The sequence below is a fragment of the Onychomys torridus genome, chromosome 3 (assembly GCF_903995425.1).
Source record: "Onychomys torridus chromosome 3, mOncTor1.1, whole genome shotgun sequence".
NCBI classification, from domain to species: Eukaryota; Metazoa; Chordata; class Mammalia; order Rodentia; family Cricetidae; genus Onychomys; species Onychomys torridus.
In genome coordinates, this window is record NC_050445.1 from 69,481,114 (window position 1) to 69,506,282 (window position 25,169).

At 39.8% G+C, this 25,169-nt stretch overlaps 1 protein-coding gene across 1 annotated transcript in view; it reads right to left on the bottom strand.

The window, feature by feature from the left end:
- Adam22 (ADAM metallopeptidase domain 22) overlaps positions 1-25,169 on the bottom strand; it is a 119,240-nt gene that overhangs the window by 89,321 nt on the left and 4,750 nt on the right. The window lies entirely within an intron of this gene.

Consider the following 25,169-nt stretch of genomic DNA (forward strand, 5'->3'; position numbering starts at 1 on the left):
TACACGTTTTCCTCTTATATTTGAATGTTAACTTTTAAGCTTTCAATATATGTGCTACAATCCAAATAATCACAGAAGTTAGGTACCTAGCAAGGAACCAGAGCAGAGGAGAGGGTCTTCCAAGGACAGGGAAATAGAACACAGGTTATGAAGAGATGCAGGAGAAACTAGAATAGGAGGGATAAAGGGGAAAGAGATGGGAGGCAGGGTAAAGGAGGGAACACGGGGAGGGACAACTAACACTAAAGGGCTCTTGAAAAACCATGTGGAAACCTCCTACTGTAGAAGTTCCCTAAAATATGTGGAGAGGTATTTAAATTGAGTTATCATATAATGGGGGAGACAATGCCCCAACTAGATACCTTATGCCACCAAGTAAAACATCCAGTGGAAAAAAAAAAAAGCTTATATCTTGCTGAGTTTCTGGGCAAAAGAGTCCCACATATACTCTCCCCAAACATCACAGGCTACGGCCAATGCTGCTGGTTACAACCTGATGGTAAGACCCTGTGGCTGAAGCCCGCATTTATTTATACCATCAAACATGGAGAAGTTGGGCTGGTGCCCAACTAGAAGCTTAACCCCTGCTGACTAGCATTTGGCACTGGAAGGCACTTTGCATGCTATCAGAGAAAAATAATCATTAATATCACTCAGCTAACTGCAAACACTGTGGCCTGTAACAGCAATCAACCTACAAGATATACTGGTGCAAGAATGGTACAAATGTTAGGAGATTAACCAACCACTTTCTCATAGGATTAAAGACATACTCCATGAGGTGGAACTCATACCTGATACTGCTACTGTGACTAAAAACCTGACAGCAGATAAGTCATAGGCCTAGGAGAAAATGTACTACTATTATTCTGCAATAAAATGGCCCCTAAAGACACACTATTACACCCATATATTGGTGCATCACTAAACTAGAAGCTTCTTCTTGCAGTCTACCATGATTAACAAAGAGATGCACAACTATATAATATGCAGATGTGAGAGACTTTGGATTACTGAGTCCTAAATGGGATGTCTTCATCAAATCTCTCCTCTCAAGGCCCAGGGATCTAAGCAGAAGAGGCAACAAAAGGATTGTAGGAGCCAGAGGTAATAGATACCTTCCAGACACAGCAGGACTCACACATGCAGGAACTCACAGAGGCTGTAGGGGGTTCCCAAGCCAGAAGGGGGACACAGCACTGCGGGGGGGGGGGGGGGGGGGGGAGAGAACACAAGAGCTACCCCTGACTAAGAGGCTGTTTGTAATTGATGATACCTGGTCTCAATGGTAAACTCCATTTTTTTTTTTTTTTTACAATGGAGCGTCATTGGGTGGATGAACCACACTCCAGGGGGGGACCCATGTCTGAGAGTAGCAGGTCAACACAAAATAAACTCCATGTTGCTTTAGTTTTCTTTTGTGTTTGTGGGAGGGGGAGGGGGTTTTCTTAAATTTTTGTCTTTTTAGGTTTTTTTTGCTTGTTTTGATTTTAGATTTTATGTTTTGTGGGGTTTTTTTCCCAAAGGAGAGAGGAAGAGCATAAAGTTGGGTGGGAGAGAAGTGCGGAGGAAATGGGAGGAGTTGAGGTAGGGAAAACATGATGAAATTATATTGCATGAAAAAAAATTTAAATAAAACAAACAAAAAATCCATTTCAATGCATAAATGGTTTTATATTATTTACAGCCTGATCTGTTTTTCCCTTAAAACCATCTTGACATCTTCCTATATCAACACTCATTCTTTCAATGATGGCATGATACCCTTTGTGGGATGAAAAATAACTCATGACAGGCCTGTCCTAACACACAGTTGGATAAATTTTTGCTATCACAAACAATGATGCAGCAAACACTCTTTTCATGTATTTATATGTACTTGTGATAGTCTATACATAGGGTTAATAAACAACCTAGTCATCCAAACAGCAAGTGAATTTTAAATTTCAATAAATTAGAGACAAATATAACTATACTTCTATACATTCATATCTATTTTATACTATACATTGCAGTTGAACATAAGAAACTGCATTCTACTTAAAGTTATGTGTTTTGTATCAGCAAGATGGCATGGGGAGGAGGCATGGGCTGTCTAACCTGAGGACCAGAGTTTAATCCCCAGGATCCACATGGTGGGAGGAGAGAACCAACTCCTAGAAGTTGCCCTCTGACCTCCACACACATGTGATGTGCATGTGTACACACACACACACACACACACACACACACACACACACAATTAGAATCCTATGTTTCAATGACACCCACTGACTTACACCAACTTTCTCAAATCTAACCAAGTTTAAAGTTTCTTCAGACCTTCCTGTGACTTTAAGGAGCCAGCTGCTGTGGAAGTAGGTATCACATATCATACAGAATAACCTAAGGCAGATGCTGAAGAAAAGGAGAAAAAGCAGCATATCCTCACAGAGATGGGCTCTATGTCTGGCTGCCAGTCACAGTGCCTTTTCCTTCCTGTCATTATGTTCAAGAAATAAATCCATTGTGCTTGAATCTTTCTTCACACTGCTTGACACAATAACACAGTCATAATAGTGCAGATGTTTGGTTTTAACTAATTAGATAGTACTATTTAAAGAAGACCCCTACCTTTGTGTCTATTTCCTGGTTTATTTGGATAAAAAATTGAATATTTTTATTCTAGAAAATTCAAAACAATTATTTATTTATAAAATTCAAAGTCACACCACTACTTTTATTACTTAGCCCACAAGATCTCAAAAGAAAACTACAATTCATTATAAACAAGATGAGATGATAACACAAAAGGAAGTCACACAGCCTGGATTATAAAATGAAGAAAACCCACTGTAGCACAGCATCAAGGTCATGGCCATTTGTCCATCTTCCAATGGAAATTCAGTAACTTCTCCAGCTTCTAAAGAGGCCAGAGTCACACTGGCCAAAACCTTTTCAGACTCCCTGCTTCTCCCATTTCCCCTCCTTTCCTAGATATTGTAATTTTTAAATCTGCACTTTATCTTCTCTTCCTGTATTCCTGTTTCTGTTTTATTTGATCAAGCAGACCATGTCTCTTTCAGATTAGCATATGCCTGATGTACATTCATATTCCTAAGCATTCTTTTAAAGAGACACATCCTGTGAATCTCAGCTTGTTCATCAGTAAAACAGGCATCATAGCTACTTAAGATGCCTCACCAGGGGATACAGGGGATTCCATAATCTAACAAAATGAAATACACTAAATCCATATGTGTGTGCATGTGTGTAGGGGGAGGGAGAGATAAAAGGAGGCAAGAAAGGAGAGAGAGGTCACATTTCCTGAGTGAGCAATGCTACAGTGTCCCCTGAGCTAGGAATCTCATTCTTTGTTATGACTAATTCAAAAGCCAGATGTGCACTTGGAATCTCACCACTTAGCAGTACAGAGGCACAAGGGTTCAAAATTTCAGGCTAGCCTGAAAAGTCCCGTATCACAATGAGACAGACAGAAAGAGAGAGAGAGAGAGAGACAGACAGACAGACAGACAGACAGAGACAGAGAGAGACAGAGAGAAAGGGGGGAGGGAGGGAGGGAGGGACATAAGGAGGGAGGGAAAGAGGGAGAGAGAGAAAGACAGAGAGAAAGAATTGTTTGGAGTGAAGATTTTTTTTAAATATTTTTATTGCTTTTTGGTCCTAGGGATGGACTCAGGACTTTGTATATGCTACATCCCTGTTCTGTACTAGTTTTATATTTATTGATGAGCCTGGGAACATGTAGCAATCATATATCAAGGAGTGCTAATATCCAAAATGTATAAAGAGCTCAAAAAACTAGATATCAAGAAAACAAAGAACCCGATTAAAAAGTGGAGTACAGATTTAAATAGAGAATTCTCAACAGAAGAAACTCAAATGGCTGAGAAACAAAGAAATGTTCAACATCCTTAGTCATCAGGGAAATGCAAATCAAAACTACTTTGAGATTTCATCTTATACCCTTTAGAATGGCAAAGATCAATTTTTCAAAAATGACAGTGAGCTCATGCTGGTGAGGAAATGGAATAAGGTAACACTCATTGTGCTGGGGTACAAACTTGAACAGCCACCATGAGAATCCATGCAGCTGAATCCCAGAGAGGTGGGCATGGGTTAACTCAAAACGCAGCTTCACCTCTCTCGGGCATATACTGAAAGGTCACTTCATCCTACCACAGAGACACTTGCTCATCCATGTTCATTGCTGCTCTCTTCATATTCAACATATGAATGGATAGAGAAAATGTACATTCACACAGTGGGGTGTTACTCAGCCATTTAAAAAGCTTATGAAATTTGCAGGTAAATGGATGAAACTAGGGGAAAAAAATAATCCTGAGTGAGGTAAACTAGACCCAGAAAGACAAATATGGTATTTATCCTCTTACAAGTGGATATTAGCTGTTAAATTAATGATAACCAAGCTACAATCTGTAGACCACAGAGGTTAGGTATAGAGTAAGGAACTAGAGGTGGAAAACAGATTTCCCTAGGAAATGGAAATAGAATAGATAGTTATAGATGGATGGGGGGGGGGGACTGGAATGGGAGGATCAAGTAAAGAGAAAGCTAGAAGAGGAGGGGAGGGGGGGCACGGGAAGAAGCAATTAAAATTAAGAGTCATTTGAGGTGTGGAATGAAAACCTAATACAAGAGAAGTTTCGCAAAAAAAAAATGCAGATATATGAAAGGGATCTAAATGAAATTGCCAAATAATGGGGAAACAGAGCCCCAGCTGGGCATCTGTAGTCACCAAATAAAGCTCCTAGTGCCAGAACTGGGTTATATATAATTGGCCAACGGGGTCCCATGATCCCCCAAACAACCCAGACTATTGCCAAGACTATGAGTTGCTCTCTGCAAACTGACAGCAAGGGCCACTACTGAAGACAGCACCCACACAGCTCACTGAACTGGAGAAGCTGAGCTGCTGCCTACAGAGCCTTCACCCCTATGTTCTAGCATCTTTGGTACAGGAAGGCACTCTGCATGCTACCAAAAGCTTAGCATACACACCAAGGCAGCCGCAACCCTTTCATCTACAATGGTGTCCTGTGTGTTAGAAACGCTAGAGCAATGGTGGCAGAAAGCTTGTGGCAGTCACCAATCAATATCTGATTTGACTCACTCTGTGAGAAGGAACCCATACCTAACACTATTTGAGTGACCAAGAACCTGAGACTAGATAATGAAGGCACCTAGGGTAAAACCAGCATGCACAGGGCCTGCACAAGTCTAAAACAGACGGGGTGCTAGATCTAAAGGGAGAAGTAGACCCATGCCCCCATCTCTAACCCAGAAGCTATCTCAAGGTGGCAACAACTTGCAAATGAAAATTTAGTTTTCTCTAAGTGAGTCTCACCAGGGAAAAAACTACTCTTATGGGAAGGCTGCATGCCCAGCAGTAGACGGCCAACAGAAGACAGACTCCATGGCACCATTGGAGGCTCCTTTTCTTGTAACATGATGTCAGGGATTTTTTAAAATCTCATTCCTTTATTTTCATTTTATTTAAATATATAGGTCCTTTGCATATATAAGACGTTCAGTTTAGCTTTTTTATGGGATTCCTAAGTGTACAAACAAGTAGATCTGTGTCTGTTTCGTGTGCCTTTCCTTGGGCTCTTTTCTTTCTGTTTGCTTTCTTCTGTTCCAATGGATTTGTTATATTTTATTTTATTATTATCCCTTAGAAGCCTTTTTTAAAATTTTTTAAGGAGAAACAGAAAGGGGTGGATCTGGATGGAAGGGGAGGTAGAGAGAACTGGGATGAGTAGAGAGATGAGAAACTGTAACCAGGATATATTATACAAGGCAAAAAAAAAAAAGCTATTTTCAATAAAAAAGGAAAGAGTGGGATATGGAAGGAAGGGAGGGAGGGAGGGAGGGAGGGAGGGAGGGAGGGAGGGAGGGAGGAAGAAAAGAAAGAACATTTAAAAATTAATGGGCAAAAACTACCTGACAAAAAATAGAAGTTTCATTTTAAAAGACTCAGGGTCCTATCAGAGAGAGAAAACAACATAAAAGCAATACTGCAGCAAAATTTTCCACCCAAAAGGAGCAGGCAGAACGAAGAAAACTACTGTGTGAGGAGCAAAGGTGATAAGAAAGGACTTAATACCACCAGGAGAGGATGAATGTCCCAACACTAGGCAGAAAACTTCCTGAGCTCCTGCTTAAACCACAACAGATGGGCCGCCAGGGACCGCGCAAGCTTAACATCTGCTTTCATGCAAGAGTCTTCCCTTCTACTGACTTCCCCTGGCTAACGTCAGCTGTGGAAAATAAAGTATGAAGACTATGATATGGTGGCTCCCAGGAGCTCCAGCTCAGGAGTGCCCTGAGCAACACATTGCTCATCTTCTAAGATGCAGGGCATTTCCAGAGATGTGTGTCTCCTGCGTGAAGACGCGGGGACCTCCACTAGATGTATGAATGGTTTCTATCTTGATCTGATATCTTGAACTGATCTCTTCTGTATCAGTTTCTTTGGGTTGCCATAACGAATGATCAGAAACTGGATGGGCTCGAGAGAACAGATACTTATTCTTTGCATTCCTGGATCCAGATCTGAAGAGAAGGTGCTGCAGAACCATGCTTCCCTGAAGGCTATGAGCAAAGGAATCTTTCTTGGCTTCTTAACCCCAGTGACTGCCAACAACCTCACTGTTTGGGTGTAACCCCAGATCTCCTCCTGAGTCTTCACACCAAACTTTTCCTGAGTGTCTGTCACAATGTCTCTGTCTGAGCTTCCTCCCTTCAAGGACTTCATAAACCTGATGGCATCTGAAACATTCCTGTTTCCAGATAAAAGTCATCACTGCAGGTGTCAGCAGACATGAATTCTGTGTGAATACTCTTCAACTTCCCACCTCTTTATAGCCAAGAAAGTTCTGTGCTCATATTTTCAGATATTTTTCTTCTATGAGGTCTCTTCTGCAACACTGCTAACTAGTACGATTAACCTAAGTCTTGAACCTGCAGCAGCTATTCTAGTGTCTTATAACTTCAGTTAACCTTGTCCACTTAGGGGCTGGAGAGATGGTTTAGTGATGAAGAGTTACTTACTGCCTTTGCAGAGGACCTGAGTTTGCTTCCCAGCCCCCACACCAGCTGGCTCACAACTGCTTGTAACTCCAGTTACAAGTCATCCTTAGGCCTCCTCAGACATGTACACACAGGTGATGCACACAAACTCACATGGGCACACACATACACACAATAAACAAAATTAACAAATCTTTAAAAAGAAAAGCAACTTTCAGTTAGAGGCTGGGAAGGTAGCTCAGCAGTTATAAGTACAGAAGTTCAGATCCCAGAATCCACACAAATACAGTGAACTCTGTGTTCAAGTGAGATCCTGGCTTAATGGATAAGGTAAAAAGCAACTGAGTAAGACCCTGAGTTCAATCCCTATTCCTCTGAGCATATCTGCATATAACATACACACATATACACACTCACACACATACACTCATACACATACACACATATACACTCACACACACATACTCATACTCACACTCACACACATTCTCATACACACACATATACACTCACATACACATTCTCTCGCTCATACACACACACACTCACACACATACTCTATCACATATACACACTTACACACCCATTCTCTTTCTCTCTCTCTCTCTCTCTCTCTCTCTCTCACACACACACACACACACACACACACACACACAAAGTGTTCATTGATTTTTACCAAATAATATGGAAAAGCAGATCTTCCATTGTTATTAAGTTAACCAGAGATTCCAAAGTTACTATTTTTAACTAAAGCAGTCAAGAGAAAAATTATTTTTCAGTTGTCAGGTAATCATCACACACCCACAAAGACAACAAATGTCTTAGAAGGCTATGATAATTTTAGGTTCCCACAAAGAGCTTCTCTGTAATAAAGTACTGTAATGCAGAGCCGGCTCTTAACAGGTTCACTCAGACGTGGTTCTAAATTGGGAGAATGGAAAATCAATGTGGGCTACATAACACTTACTATGTAATTATAAACCCATGAAATTATAACTATTTCCTGGAAATAGTATCATTTTTATAAATAATAAAATTTAAATGGGTTACTCTACTTGGAGCTTTTAACATAAAAGATACATATTACCTGAAACCTATGCTATACTGGACATTTAAATATGAACAAGATGATAAGAACACACATAGCAAGAGAAAATTTACTTGTTATCTCTAAAATAAAGGAAGAATACAATTTTTGTTACTGTTTTCTTACAAACAATAAAGGGAAGGGAAGGGAAGGGAGGGGAGTAGATTGTTCATCTTTCTGTTGCTATTTTCTTTTCAAAGGAAGGGGGCAGTTGAACCAGAGCACTTTCCTGGTCAATGATTTACAGGCTATTTTGGAAACTCAAAGAGTACCAATCTATTTTTTTCAATTATCGGCCAACTTCTAAAAAATCAATATCATGTAGACTGCACTTACCACAAAGGGATAAAATCTCAAACCAACAAAAACATGATCAGAACTTTAAAACACGCTAAATGTAAAAATTTTAAACAATTGAAAGTTACTTCTAAAGATATAAATAATTTATGAGTCAAATAAAAGCACATAAGTAATCTAATATATGTAGCCAACACCCCAGGATGTTGCTAGATACAGCTTAGGAGTCCATTTTAGCTGCGCTTTCCAGGTGAATTCCTGTTATATCAACACTCGGGGACTAAGTAGAGGCTTTCCTAAGCTAAGTTCAAAAAAAACTTAGAGAAAAAAAAACAAGAAGAGAGATTTTACACAGTTCAATGCTGGGTGTTTGCATATAGGGACTAAAAGGACATTGGTGTTTATTAAGTTAGACATTAAATTCAATGAGTCACATGAGGAACAAGGGAATTTCGTTATTGTTGTTTTGTTTTTATGAGATAAGGTCTCACTAAGTAGCCCAGGCTAGCCTGGAACTTGCTAGGTAGACTAGGTTGGCCTCACATTTGCAGGAATCTTCCTGCCTCTGCCTCTAGAGTGCTAGAATTACAGGTATATACTACTGAGTCTGCTGTGGAATTTTTTTAAATTTTGTTTTGTTTTGTTTTGGTTTTTTTTGTTGTTGTTGTTCCTTTTTGTTTTTCCGGAGCTGAGGACTGAACCCAGGGCCTTGCGCTTGCTAGGCAAGTGCTCTACCACTGAGCTAAATCCCCAACCCCTTTTTTAAAATTTTTAAGTAGAAGGGAATCACAAAGAGAAGAGAAGGAATTATTGGGAAGTAAACACTGGTAAAGAAAATATTGTAAAAATACACCAAGCTAACATGACTCATCAAACAAAAGAACAAAGGATAATTCAGTAAGACAAAACTGAAGTAGGAGACACAATGATTCAAGAAAAGTAGACATTAGGGATCACAGATTTGGTGAAGGTGCCAGGAATGGAGCTCAAATGGAAGAACACATGTCACATGACAAAGTGCTGGCTTCTATCCCACTACCTCCCCCCACACACACCATACACACCACCATATACACCTCATAAGATATGCACCATACACACACCACACACACACCATACATGCCACAACATACACCTCACAACATATGCACCACACACACACACACAACCACCACCACACATACCACACAACATATGCACTACAGGTATCATACCACACACATGCGCGCGCACACACACACACACACACACAAATATCTTTAAAAAATATCTGATATAATTTTGATTTAAATACCTTAAAATTATAGAAAATTTATCACAAGTGGAACAGTTATAATTTATAGGTTGAAATTTAAAATAGACCAACACGTGTTCTATAAAATATGAACATGAGCCAGTCTCGGGAAAGAGGGTGAACTTACAAGGGTGAACAGATGGCTCACTAACTGATCCTGTTCACAGTCATCGCACATCTTTATAGCGGGAAAATAATATATCCACCCCCCCACCCGACCTGTCAAATCGGACTTTTCCATCTGCACTACTGGAGGTCACAAGAGACCGCCACACTTCTAGCACACGGACGAGTCCATTCCTTACTTTATCATCTGTGAACATGGACTAGCATGTGTTCTAGACATGCATGCTGTGCCAAACTCTGAACACACAGAGAGCAAAGTGAAGGATCACGGCCGACCCACTGGCTGTGTCGTAAGCAGACTTGGAATGGGCAAAGGCCACCACAGATGTGGCCAGCGGTCCTCCTCACACGGCTCTTTGCCTTGCTTCTGAGCCCTGCACTACCTTAATGGTTTTACTTCCCTCTGTGCTTCCTCCAGTTTGCCGGAAAAGGAGAATGAAACAGACAGGCATCCATCAGTAAGTCTAAGGCCTCAGATTCTCACTGGTACTTTTGGAAGCTGAGTCCACCCAGCCCTAACAATATTCATAACACTGAAGCTTTTCTGTTTCCAAACTACAGATCTGCCTTGAGGTATCATCTGCTAACACTACTGAAGACATTTCAAAATTTTTACTTAGTGAGAAAGGTAGCGTGACCTTGAAAACAGACCTTATCCAAAGTGCTCTGGTGTGGAAAACCTTGGAATGCTCAAGCTAGCACTCAGCATCCCAGTGTCAGCTGCAGACACGCTGCCGCTATAACGATGGTTGCAAGAAGAGTAGCAGACATGTGGATCCATATGCACACCCTCCTCCTGGTCCACTTGAGCCATTCTCCACTGTCCACCCTTCTAGTTTCTTTCTGTTCACTTGGTACAAGATCCCGCATCAAGGCCTCGGGGCTGGGAACATACTGGACATACCAGAGAAGGTTCTGTTCCCATATCATCTGCCAAATATTTATTATGCAAACCTCAGCGTTAGTATTGTTCCATGAAGAGTGCTGTGGAGCTGAAGCCTGGCTCAATGCGAGAGGACTCGCCTGTCAAGCTCCAGGAGGGTCCTGAACACAGATCAAGCCTACTCTAAGTGCTCTAACAGCAGTGTGCGCGTCTTTAACTTACTGGTTATAGAATATGCATGCACTGGGGGGTAAATAGTTAAAGGGTCTCTGTAACTCCTTAGAGACACACTTCACAAGGGCAAGAACTGCATTAGGTACGACATGCAGCTGTAGCTGTGCGCATGACCCGCAGCAAGCACTCTCTTCACGTTTACTGAACGAGTTAGGATTGCAAACAAATGGTGTATCTGAGAAATTGGGCTTCTTTCTTTCTACTCTGCCATAAATTCCCCATGTTAGTGTTCTAGCCTCTAAACCTCTACAGCTGAGCTTTGAGTTTCCTGTCACAATTATCAAGTCTAATTACCTGCATCTAATTCCTTTCTAACTCCATTAATGCAAGACTTCTGTGAAAAATATCAACTGGACCCCCAATATGTTACTATCTAAAATGTCCATTACCATTCAAACCACTCAACGCCTAGGGTCTTTACTACATATTTTTATTTTTATAGTAACACTCACTGGAAAGCAAAGACTTTTAATAATGAGCAAGAAAATAATTATATCTTGGAATAACACCAAGGGAGTAATTTGTGTGTGTGTCTACATGTGCACGCGTGAGCGTGTTTTAAGCTACTAGGAAAACTTTCTGCTTGATTATAATCACACTAATACGGATACGAAAAGAAATTGCCAAAAGTAGATTTGAAAAGGCATTTTATAATGGAAAGGTTGGTTTCAAAATGGAAACAGAAACACTTTTACTGTTGTTAGTTCTGTACACAAGACATAATTAGTGCCACTTTCATTTTTTAAAATAATTTTTTGGCTGAAAACGTTTTAAAAGATAAGCTCTTAATTAATATTATCCATATCTACAGATAAGATTTTATTAACAAATGGCACAATTCTTTGGATACTTAAGTGGGCAAACAGAAACATCACACTAGAGAGAAAATAAGAGGGACTTTCTACTACACAGCTTACAAGCAAAGCTTGGGGACAGAACTCAAGGGGACAGCAGCTGTCACTTCAGTTTCCTGTACTCCCAGAACTAGGATGCCTGACCATTATCAACTGGTAAGGGGCCAATAGATTTTCTTTAGGCTACAGAGTTAAGACGACTCATAATCTTTATAAGTCCATTAAGGCAGGTGATGCATTATACATGATGATGGACCTAGAGCAACCTTCGGTCCAAAGAGAAAGGAAATTTACTTATTCCCCAAAGAATTTTTTCCTATAATTCAAAGAGAATCAAATCATGAAATCCAAGACCTTCCTGAACCACACTGATTGCAATATGGTAGAGGAGCATATGTTTGCATAAGTCTGCCAGGGAGGAAATGCACACCCCATTGAGTCCACAGAGGAGATGGGAAATACACAAATGCCTGGTAGTAGACAAAAAACACAGCAGAAAGACCTGGAATAGTGAGCAGTTAATGCATATGTGCGGGCAGACTAAACATTTTCCCTGTTTATTAGATTTGTGTAGCTCCTTTGTGTGTGGAAAAGAAGGAAGAGGGAGGGGGTGGACATTTTAATGACTTTTGAGAAGTTATAATCAAATCTCTTCAAGTTTTTGGTAAGATGATGATATGTTTAAGCTTCATTACTCTTGCTCATAAAATTTCATATTTCCTCCAGATGCAGATAAACCTATATGTAAGCACAAGACAGGCATGAGAACGGAGCATGTGTTTGCCATGTGCAAGGCAGGAACATATTTCAGACATAATGGCTCGGAAGCCACTATGTCCCCTGTACTGAACCATGCACAGTTTAACTTCTATAGAGAATAAAGAGGAACTAAAAATAACTGCAAGAACAAATGGTTGGGAATAGAGGACACCCTCTGGAGGGGATTGGTCTTCTTTGAAAGAATGGAAATTTTCTATTGGAGTAATTGAGATTCACTTGAACTGAAAACATCTCCACATTATGGCTTACTAAATACAACTGCCAAAGGAGATGTCACTGAAGTGTTGGAATAAAAAGATTTACATTTTAATTCCTCTGCTATTTTGATTGTTTCCAGAGAGCCCTAGACTGTGGTGCGTGGAAACCCAAATTCCAGTACCAGATTTCTTGGCTCCAAATTCTTGGGCCAGTAAGTTCAACCTTCTGGGCTCCAGTTTCTTCCTATGTAAACTGAAGATAACAAAGGAAAGATTGCTTAATATATATGTGAAATGAGTCCACTAGTGTCCAATACATAGGAAATACTTGTTCTTGTTAGTACTTCAACTCTGGTGAGTTCTTTTAACATTCCTCAGCCCAGTTACCAGTATTATTTATCAGGTCAACGTATATTCTAAGAAGTCAATATTATAAAGATAGGAACTCTGTAGTAGTAACATGAGCATCATAAAAATATAAGTAGTAATTTATAAAGTACAAAATCTGGGGAATGTAAAACAAAAACACACTCTTTTTTTTTTTTTTTTTTCTTTCTAACAAGGTCTCGCTATGTAGCCCTGTATGATCTGGAACCCACTTTGTAGGCCAGGCTGGCCCAAATTCAGAGATCTACCTGCTATGCTCTGGTGCTGGGATTTAAGGCATCCTCCACCACATCTGGCCCAATCACCATACATTTTAATGCCATTGAAAACAAGTGTTAATTTACAGGAGAGGACTATTAGACATTAAAGGATCACAATGGATCTGTATTAGTCAGGAAAAGCCATTAACTCTCCCATAAAACATTAAACAACTGGCCTCATACTTTCCCCTAAAATAAGACTTAGCTTGAAGTCTGAATTAATAGAAAGCTAATTAAAGTAACTCTTTCTATTGGATACCATTACAGAGTAATTATGAGCAAACAAAATCAGTGCCCCAAAATTCTAGCACACTAATCGTCAAAACTGTTTAGTCCACGTTTACTTTTATTGAGGATTTAAAATACCTTTGGAAATACCATGGTTTTTGCATCAGTAACAGAAAAAACTGAGTTTTCTTTCTAGGTCAACTCACTAGTTTAAGCAAAAGTGTTTTAAAACGAGCATCAGTTCAGAACCACAGGACGAATAGAGCAAAGTTTTCAGTGCTGGCCCCACCTGCAATTACAGAGTGATTTATTGTGGAATATTTATTTTAAAGTTTGTTGCAAATTTTTCTTACTGCTTTTGTTAACAATGTAAAGACGTGTTACATTTGTTTGATTAAATAAAAATTAACCTGTGAGCAGGAGGCTGGGTCAACAAGTAGCTGACAGGAAGTGGTAAAGAGGAACCATGTGTAGCAAGGGTTTTTTAAGTGGGGGCTGAGAGAAGGATGCTGGGGTTTTGAAAGACACCAGCAAAGGGAGGTTAGCTAATTGCTAGTCAGCCTCTCTGAGCAAGCAAAGTTCCATCTCAACCTCTAAATCTTAAGTTTAGATAAGTTCTCTTAGTAGCTTTGAAAGAGTCAGTGCCTGAGGGTACAGAATCCCCTCAGACTGCGGCCCTTGCTGCCAAACAGCTGCTGGTAGCAGCAGAGTTGCAATCTCTAAGTAGGACAGTTCTTGCTTAAAAGGCAGTCACAGTTATAAGGAAAAACAACACTTGGTGCCCAATGCGGGGCTAAAATTTCCCTGTAGGTCCCGAGAAAGCTTTTAAAAAGAAAGAAAAAAGAGGATATGGCTCCTGTAAGAGTTTCTGCCTGTCGGTGAGCCCTCGAGCAGCCAGCACATTAAGTAAGAACAAAAACGAAGTAAAAGTGCCTGCCACAGTGCAAGCATCGGCATTCTAGAGCTCTAGGAAGGATGAATTCAGTTCCTGGTCATCTAACTCCAACCGGGCACTGAGCTAAATTTACAGCTTTGCTTTCACAAGCCTAGAAGCAGGCAGAGCCAGCCAAGAAACCCACCCAGAGGATCGAGGTGAATCTTAGGAGTCTAAAGTTTGCTCATGGGGTCAAAAACACAAAAAGATATGCAATAAAAGAGGTCCAGACTGAAAAAAACCTCTAAACAGGTTACAATGTGTTCAACAATGTGTGTAGGCTTAGGAAAAGAAAAAGGATATAGTCATAGGAAAAAAATGAATAGTTTAAAAATAAATTCTTTAAAGAGAGAAGTAAAGATATATATATAAAACAATGAGACACGTAAGATGGGAAATACACAGGGAGTCTGGGTCCTGTGTGCTATTGTATTGATTTTGAATTTTTTGGCTGTTAATAAGCAAACAACATCTGCTAAGAGACATGGGATTGAAAGAGGGACTGACGAAATAAATCAGCCCATATACTTTAGGAATGCCTTAACTTTATAAAAGTCAAAAAATCACCAACTCCACATCTGACAAAGGGCTGATCTCCAAAATATATAAAAAACACAAGAAACTAGACATCAAAATACCCCAACAATACAATTAAAAAATGGGCTACAGAGCTTAACAGAGAATTCTCAACAGGAGAATCTCAAATGGCCAAAAGACATTTAAGAAACTGCTCAATATCCTTAGTCATCAGGCCAATACAAATCAAAATGACTCTGAGATACCATCTTACACCTGTCAGAATGGCTAAGATAAAAAACACTGAGGACAGTTTATGTTGGAGAGGATGTGGAGTAGGGAGAACACTCTTCCACTGCTGGTGGGAGTGCAAACTTGTATAGCCACTTTGGAAATCAGCTTGACAGTTTCTCAGAAAATTGGGAATCAATCTACCTCAAGACCCTACAATACCACTCTTGAGCATATACCGAAGGGATGCTCAATCACATCACAAGGACACATGCTCAACTATGTTCATAGCAGCATTATTTGTAATAATAAGAACCTGGAAACAATCTAGATGCCCTTCAACTGAAGAATGGATAAAGAAAATGTGGTACATTTGCACAATGGAGCATTACTCTGTGGAAAAAAAAACAAACAAACATACAAATAAAAAACCAATGACATCATTAAATTTGTAGGCAAATGGATGGAACTAGAAAAAAAAAAAAATCATCCTGAATGAGGTAACCCAGATCCAGAAAGACAGTATGTACTCACTCATAAGTGGATATTAGATGCAAAGCAAAGGATAATCAGACTACAATCCACAGCCCCAGAGAAGCTAGGTAAAAAGGAGAACCTAAGAGAGCCAGGCATGGAGCACCCCAGAAAGGGGAAATAGTTAAGATCTCCTGGGTAAAATTGGAAGGGGGAAATAGGAGGGAGGAGATGAGGGATAGGAACATGAGGGATAGATGGATGAGTTGGGGGAGGGATGGAGAGGGAGAGCAATGAAAGAGATACCTTCATAGAGTGAGACATCATGGAGATAAGGAGAAAACTGGTGCTAGGGAAATTCCCAGGAATCCACAAGGGTGACCCCATGTTGACTCCTAGCAATAGTGGAGAGGGTGCCTGAACTAGCCTTCCCCTATAATCAGATTGGTGACTACCCTAATTGTCATCATAGAACCTTCATCCAGTAACTGATGGAAGCAGATGCAGAGATCCACAGCCAAACACTGGGCCAGTGAGGTCCAGGTTATTATGAGTTACACAGTGAGGCCTTGTCATGATAAAGGGGGAGGAAGTACTTGATAGAGAGCAGGGAAGGGATCAAGGGAGGAAAGGAGAATATAGAGTGATTACATTTTAATATTAACAATTAAAAACAACTTTTTAAAGGAAGCCAGGTGGTGGTGCACACCTTTAATCCTAGCACTTGGGAGAAAGAGGCAGGTGATCTCTGAGTTTGAGGCCAGCCAGGTCTATAAATAGAATTCCAGGACAGACAGGGCTCCATAGAGAAACCCTGTCTCAAAAAACAAAGCAACAAAACAACAACAACAACTTTGAATGGGGAGGGAGGTTTACATGAGGACAAGGATAAGAGAGTACAGCAGAAAGGATGTTGGGGAAGGGATAACTAATAAGAATGTTTTTTAAAAGCCATATGGAAACGTACTAATTTATATGCTCCCTGAATATGTAAGTATTCATAGGAGTGACTTGAATTAAACTTATCCCATACAGGGGATAATGCAGCTCCCAGAACCTTCAGATTACCAAGTGAAAAGCCCAGTGCCAGATGAAGGCTCTCTGCTAAAGTTGTTGGTAATAGTTGTCCCACACAGTGCCCAAACAATACAGGCCATTGCTACTGTCCTTGTTGTCCACCAGAACTTGATGATAAGACCGTATTGCTGAAGCCACTACACACTTTGGCCATAGGACACAAAGAAAGTTGGTACTGGCCAGGAAGCTTCTTCCCTGATGGGTAGATTTCCTAAAAGTGGAAGGTGCCACATAGGTCGATGAGCCAAAAAATCTTGAACAGACTAACCCAGCTGTGAACCCAGTGAATTACAATAACAACCTGCACAGCAATACACTCATGGGTACAATAAGGGCATGGATGCTATTGGGTTAACCAACAATTCTTTGCTTGGTTTAAGACCTGTTCCACAAAAGGAAATGCATGCCTGGTATTGTAACTCTTGCCAAGAACCCATAGTTGAAGAGAACACAGATGCCAGGGATAAACTTACAATTATTTTGCTAAATGCACACAGCATTCAACTGCTGTCTAAATTTTTATCTCTATGCCCATAGACGGGTGTAGTGCTTAGTCCTTACCAGGAAATTTTCTTTGTGCAATTGATCGTTGTTATAATACAAACTGATCAAAGTGTGGAGAGTAAGTGTCAGTGGTATGTCGGCCACAAATGAGCTATAGCTGGCATTTTCTCTGGGCCACCAACCAGCTCCCAAATAAGGACACAGAGACTTATTATTAGTTATCAATGCTCAGCCGTAGCTCAGGCTTGTTCCACTAGCTCTTTTAGATTAATTTAACCTGTTTCTGTTCATCTACATTTCGCTTTGGGGCTTTTTACCTTTCTTTCATTCTGTATGTCCTGCTTTCCTGCTTCCTTCATATCTGGCTGGCCCTTGGCATCTCTTTTTTTCCCTTCCTCTTCTCTGGAGCCTAAATTTCTCCCCCTACTTACTCTCCCTGACTGGAAGTCCCACCTATACTTCCTCCCTCACTATTGGCTGTTCAGCTTTTTATTAGCTCAGTCTGGTGCCTTAGCCAGGCAAGCTGAAACAGAAACACATCTTTACATAATTAAACAAATATTCCACAACAATGGGCCAATAATATCATGCCCCATTCCCACCCAAAGCACAGGGGTCATTGAAAAAGAGGGCACAGAAAGACTGTAAGAGCCAGCAGAGACCAGAATTAAACAGTATCCTCTGGATGACAGGCCCACTGTATTCATTAACTCACAGCAGCTGTGGTTGCCTGCACACGACCTCCATGAGATCAAGCCAGTTAACAGTCTAGCACAGAGGAGGAGGAGTCCAGGAGCCTCCACTCCTAATGAAGGCGCTATTAACAGTTGATGACTTCTAAAGGGAGAATTGGTTTTCTTAAAAGGTGAGGCCCCTGGTAAGTTGATCATGCTCTATTGGATGGCCTCACAACCACTGAATGTATGAGCAACAGAAATTTGACATGGCACATTAAAAAAAAGGGCACAAAGTTGGGGGGTGGGTAAGAAGGTTGATGGTGGATCTGGAAGTACTTAGAAAGACAAGTAGAGGGTGAATGCAACTAAAATATATTGCATGGCCTTCTCAAAGAACCAATAAAATTATTGTAATACTTTTAAAAATGATGTCAGTAGTTAAAGAATAATGATTAAAGTATAATAGAATTAATTAAGTTGGGCCGGGTGATGGTGGCACACACCTTTAATCCCAGATCTCTGTGTGTTCAAGGCCAGCCTGGGCTACCAAGTGGGCTCCACGGAAAGGCGCAAAGCTACACAGGGAAACCCTGTCTCAGAAAACCAAAAAAAAAAAAAAAAGAATTAATTAAGTTGGAACATGGTGGAGCATGCCTAAAATTCCAGCGTTAGGAGGCAGAGGCAGGAGGAAAGATTATTAAAGGCTAATTTTGCCACACAGTAAGACCCAGGCTTAAAAAAAACAAAATAATAGCATGGTGGGACCTTTGATGCCAGCACTAAGGAGACAGAAGCTATTAGATCTTTAGGAGTTTGAAGCCAGCCTTATCAATATAGTGAGTTCTAGGCTAGCCAAGGTACATAGTGAGACTCTGTCTCAAATAAAATAATAAAGTAAAATAAAAATAATAGAATTTAAAGCTAGTCTACTCACATCTGATAATCAAATTCACCTATGACAAAGAAGTATAAACAAACACAAATATTTAAATCATTCTAATTTTATTAACTGGTTAACTTTAAGTATGTCTTCAGAAGAATGTTTTCTAAGTAACCTTATTCTAAAATTGTATTTAGTTGTAGTACCTTAGTTATGACTGATGTAAAACCATACTGTGGTGGTTTGAATAAGAATAGCCCCCTCATATATTTGAATGCTTTGTTCTGAACTTGATGGAATTGTTTTTGGAAGTATTAGGAGATATGACTTTGTTGGAGGAGGTATGTCAACTGGGGAGTGAGCTTTGAGATTTCAAAAGCCCATACCACTCCCAGTTAGCTCTCCATCCGCCCTCTCTCTGCCTCTGCTCATGATCAGATGTGAGCTCTCTGCCACTGCTCCAGCACCAGGCCTCCCTGATGCCATGCTTCCCTGAATGATCTTGCATTCACCCTCTGAATGTAAGCAAGTCCCCAATTAAATGGTTTCTCTTATAAGTTGCCTTGATTGGTGTCTTTTCACAGCAATAGAAACGTAATTGAGACACATATCATGCCTGTATCAATATAATCTGAAGTGTTTCTATTCTGGCAAAGAGAACTTAGGAGGGCATGTCAATGTGCATGTCATGACTTAGGTCCCCCACACCTGAACTTGCCTTCTATCCTGCAATAAAGGTTCTGTTCTCAGCATTCAAGCTTAGTGCTGACAGTGCTTAACCTAAATTTCCCAGAAAATGCAGCTAAAAAAAAAAAAAAAAAATGTAACTACAGAGTCACACCTGGTAGCTGCACTTGCCAAATAGCCCGATCATTGCTTCATGAATTATTTGTCATCATTATTTACACTTTGCACACTTACACTCTGCTAAAGAACTTATGCTCCAGAGCTGGGTATATGGCTCAGTGGATAGAACATCTCCAAGGACCGAAGATCTTCAGTTGCCATTCCCTACCAGCCAGCCTTAAAATGCACAGCACTGAATTCCTTTCACTTGGATGGAGGCCTCACTATCACCACACAGCAGGATTTGAGCTTAAGTAACAGCTTCTATAAATAGATCCATTTTTTATTCCTTTCTCAAATCATCTCCCCAGCCCATATGACTCAGCGACTCTTAAGGTAACTAAGTAATATCCAAGAGTCGCTGGAATTTAGAATTCCAGACAAAAACCATGTGTCTCAAATATAAAATAAACTTGTAAGTAAGAGGGGCATCTTGGAAAAGGAGGGCTGCTGCTGAGTTCTTCTTAAAAACAAAAACAAAAACAAAGAATACGCAGAAAATGGTCTAGTAATCTAGGCATGGAAGCATTCTCAAGAAGATGTGTCAAGATAACTGAGTTCAAGGCCAGCCTGAGCTACTCAGTAAAGCCTGAAAGAGATGAGAGGAGGAAAAGAGGGGAAGAGGAGGGGAGGGGAGGGGAGGGGAGGGGAGGGGAGGGGAGGGGAGGGGAGGGGAAAGGAAGGAGGAAGAGAACAGCCTGGTATGGATTGCTCAGCAACAGCAGCTGCTGCTTGCCTTGCATTTCAAGGGTAGCTTCCACAATCAAGCATGCCCTAAAAAGCTGCCTGAGAAGAAGACAGGTGTCTGCTTCCAATTTACAATTGACACAATGGCGAGGATGGCTCTGCTCTAATACATTCAGCAAAATTCACTGCACATCAAAGCCCAGGTTTTTTCCCACTTAATGGCTTACTAGAATTCTGCAGGGTTAAAGAAGTTTTGAGAATCAATAAGGAAACTCAATGTCCAAGATAAGCAAAAGCAGATTGACTTCTGTGTGTTGTTGAATATTAGTTAAAGATGTGTTACATTTGTTTATGCTGTAGAATATTTGTTTAATGATGTAAGGTGTGTTGCTTTTGTTTAACTCTGTGAAGCTGTGTTACTTTGCCTGTCTAAAACATCTGATTGGTCCAATAAAGAGCTGAACGGTCAATAGCTAGACAGGAGAAAGGATAGGCAGGGCTGTAGGCAGAGAGAATAACTAGGAGAAGTATGGGAAGATCAAGAAACAAGAAAAGGAAGAAAGGAAGAGGAGAGCGGCCAGCCACCCAGCTACAGAGCAAGCCATGAAGTAAGAAGTAAAGAAAGAAATAGAGAAATAGACAAAGACAAAAGCCTAGAGGTAAAAGGTACATGGGATAATTTAAGAAAAGCTGGCTAGAAAGAAGCCAAGTTAAGGCCAGGCATTCATAAGTAAGAATAAGTCTCCATGTGATTTATTTGGAAGCTGAGTGGTGGGCCCCTCAAAAGAGTAAAAATCAGTCAACTACATTTTTTCATCTTTTCTGCTGTAACAAATATATTTATTAGATGTACTGACTATTTAGCAGCTAATTTTATACTTCTTGGAATGTAAGCGAAACAATTCAAGTATTTTTTGTACTATTCAGTTTATGAAACAATTTGAGTAAAATTTTAGTTGCATATAAAAGGATACATGAACTAAAGGTCCTGTCATTAAAAAAAAAAAAAAAGTAGAAATACGAGAATGCAATCACTAAACAATGACATCATAGATGAACCAAATTCTGTCACTAATGGGAACTGATTGTGCTTGACTTAAGAACGAAGTCTACAACATTTCATCACACTACAGAATTATTTGTCAATGTTTTTTGGGCTTTTTTTTTTTTTTTTACAAATAAAACACCTCAAGGTATATAACAAAAACTATTCCTTCAGCACACTGGAAGCTTTTGAATTGCTTGAAGGTTAGTAATTGTGCTTCTTGGAGAGGAATTTAGAAAAGGAGACAAGAGAAACTTAAGCGCAATACAGATCACAGGCAGTTTTCTATTGATGCTGCTTGGGAAATACAAAGTTAGGAAAATATCTGTTGCCCTAACAGTCACCACATTACACTTTTTCCCGAATGATTTCTTACAACTGTCCTTATAGTATCATTTTTCCCGTTATTGACATATTCGTTAAAGAAAACCAAATGATCAGGAAAATGGTATTATGCCAAGGAGGAAGCAGTTCATGGTGGGACAGCAAGATGGCTCTACAGATAAAGGCATTTGCTGCTAAGACTGTTTACCTGAGTTCAATCCCCACGACCCTAGATGGTGGAGTGAAAAAACTGTTCCTTCCTATAGGTCATCTTCTGACCTCCAAACATGCACTCTGGCATGGGAATGTGCGCACGCGCACAAACACACACAAACACACACACACACACACACACACACACACACACACACACACAAGAATTTTTCATAGCTCTCAAACTCTTATGGAGGAAAGATTAGAAAACCCAGGCTTTCTCTTTGCTTCTATATCAACTTCCCTTTCTGTTTCCAGAAAAATGGGCCATTTGAGTTTGCCTTAAAATATTTTTAATGAAATTACAGTACATTTCATCAGTGTAAAAGGCTCCTCTAATATCATGTAGCCTCTCTTCCCATTAAGCACTTTCTCCTCTGACACCTGCTCCCCACCACACAGCACTTTCTTCAATCCTTTAACCCATTCCAGACTTTAACCTTGACCCATACTCCTTTGTGTTCTTATCCATCTTTCCCCTGCCACTGAGAACCCAATTAGACTCTGAAGCAATGATTTCTGGAGAAAATCAGATGTACCAAATCAATAAGTAGATTTAGATGAGTTAGATTTCTCAACACGCCTAACTTTACTGTCGAGAAATCTAACAAAGGTGAATTGAAATAATTATATTTACTAATAACTTGAGCTACTAAAATAGATGCTCATTGGCCATTGTTTTGGTTATTATCATCAGAGATAAAACAATTTAACAAAAATACTATCAGAACTAATAATGCTAGTGAATGGCCATGATCTTTCATTAGTGGCAGATAAGTCACATCTCCACAGCAATGCTTACTTCGATTTTTGAGCCTAAGGAAATCTGTCCCCTCACCCACTGGTACAAGTTTCTGGCACATGAAAATGATTTTCGTCACTTAGTATTCAAAAACTTGTGCTAGGGTTATTTTCCCAAGATGATCACATGATGAAAAGAAAGCAGGTGTGTCACCAGCATTGCCCAAAAGCAACTGACAATCAAGAAAAACTAAACAAAGTCAGTTTAACCCAAGCTGAGAGAAAACCTACAGGTCTTCAGATACCACTTTCGTTTATGGATTAAAGGCAATAATGTATTGCTACTATTATTAGAAACCTCCAAAACCAATTACACATGCATAAAAAAGACTAATAAAATCCATTTTAACTTTTCATTTAACTCTCCTATTTTATGAATTATAATCTATCCAGTAGATGATCTCCAGTAGAAGGCTTGGCCATGAAGTTGGGTAATCTAGGCTCACATTGCAGCTATGTAAGCTCTCTGTAAAGCAGGAAAACAGTTATATTGATGATAACAGACCACTTGGAGGGTGGAACACACACAAGTTTGTGTACAACCAAATCATCAGCAGTAAATGTTAGTTATTATCCTTATTAGTATTGAATATTGTGGCTAAGTAACTGGAAATTTCAGTTATCCAGAATACCAAGATTCAGTTCAGTTCTAAGACCACACCCCCTCAAAGAAACCAAACAAAAACCAAAAACAGAAACAACAAACTCTAACTTAAAAACAGCAAACTGTATGGTTTCGAATCTGCTCTCATTATTCATTTCTTCAGCTTTCCTCTCTTTCAAATCCAAAGTTGCTATTCTCCACACTCAAAATTGAAAACTCTATTCCTACTATATTCTAATGAGTAAATGCTTTCAATTTTTTGGTGCCAGGTATGGTGGCTCATGCCAGTAATTTGAGCTCTTAGAAGGCTGAGGCAGGAGGATTGATGCGAATTTGAGGCTGGCCCAGACTACAGGAATGAGTCCCTTTCTCAAAAAAAACAAAAATACGGGAAAATATGTACACACATATATACAATTCTTTTAACGTCTATATGAATTAATATTGGATGATCTGGGGCTTAAATTCCAATGCTGTCACTTCATAATCTGTCTTAGGCAGAATTTAAAACTCCAGCGAGTCTTACTTGTATCCCCTTACAAAAAGGAGATAAAACATATCTCCAAGGAATGTTGCATTGATCACAAGGCAGAGAATCTAATGTCTCTGACATACAATAGATACTCAAATAGTAGCTATCATCACTATTTATAAAGGAAACAACTTAACTGGAACACAGGTCTAGACATAAAAAAATAAGAAAATTCACATCAAACACAAAAAAGCTTACTTTAAAGACAGGGTTACATTTAGAATTTCATTTTTATTTTTAAGTGAAGGGTTTATATGCTTATGTATGTGCACATGTATATGACACTCATCTACATTCACATGTGTACCTGTGCATATAAAGCCCAGAGGCTAACATCAGGATCTTCTAAAATCACTTTTCACCTTAGTTTTTATGAGACCAAGTCTGAGACTCAATGAACATCGAGCTGAACAATTTGGTTAAGCCTGGCTGGCCAACCAGCCCCACGAATCCTCCATCTCATCTCTGCCTCCCCACTGATGGGATTTCAGGAGGGTGCCTCCAGCCTGGCTTCTCACACAGCTGATGGGGACCAGAACTCAGGCCCTCACATTTGTACAGTAGACATGTTGCTTGGTGAACTACCTCCATAGCTCCTGGAGCTTCGTTTTCAATGAATCAAAAACACATAAAAGTTAAAGATGAATTTTTGTCATATTAAAAGAATAAAAATATGTATCTCTTTTGTCCATAAAGGCTTTTTATAACCTTGGAGGGGAAAGGTATAAAAATAGCTATAAAAGAACTTTAAAACCAGGGTTGTGCAAGATAAAACCACATTCAACAAAACCTAAAAGACTCTCAAGGCCCTAAAGGTTCTAAGTGATTATCTGTTAAAGATCATCACTAAGGTGGATTTTACTTGCTCTAAATATAAAATTGCAATCAACACTAAACTCCAGACTATTAGAAACTGCGTAAGACAAACAATCTCATTTCTTCAACAGGTAAACTATGAGGACAAAAGATAGAATAAATTTTGAGACACTGAAAGTATAAATAGACAAAATTAAACTAAAGAGCCACGTGCTTTGATAATGAAACTATAAATCACAGTGCTAAAAGGACAGCCTCCCAGTGAGGGAGGTCTTTACAGGGGTCTCTGCAGGCGGAGGAGGCGGGGCTTGGCTGTACAAAGCCCCAG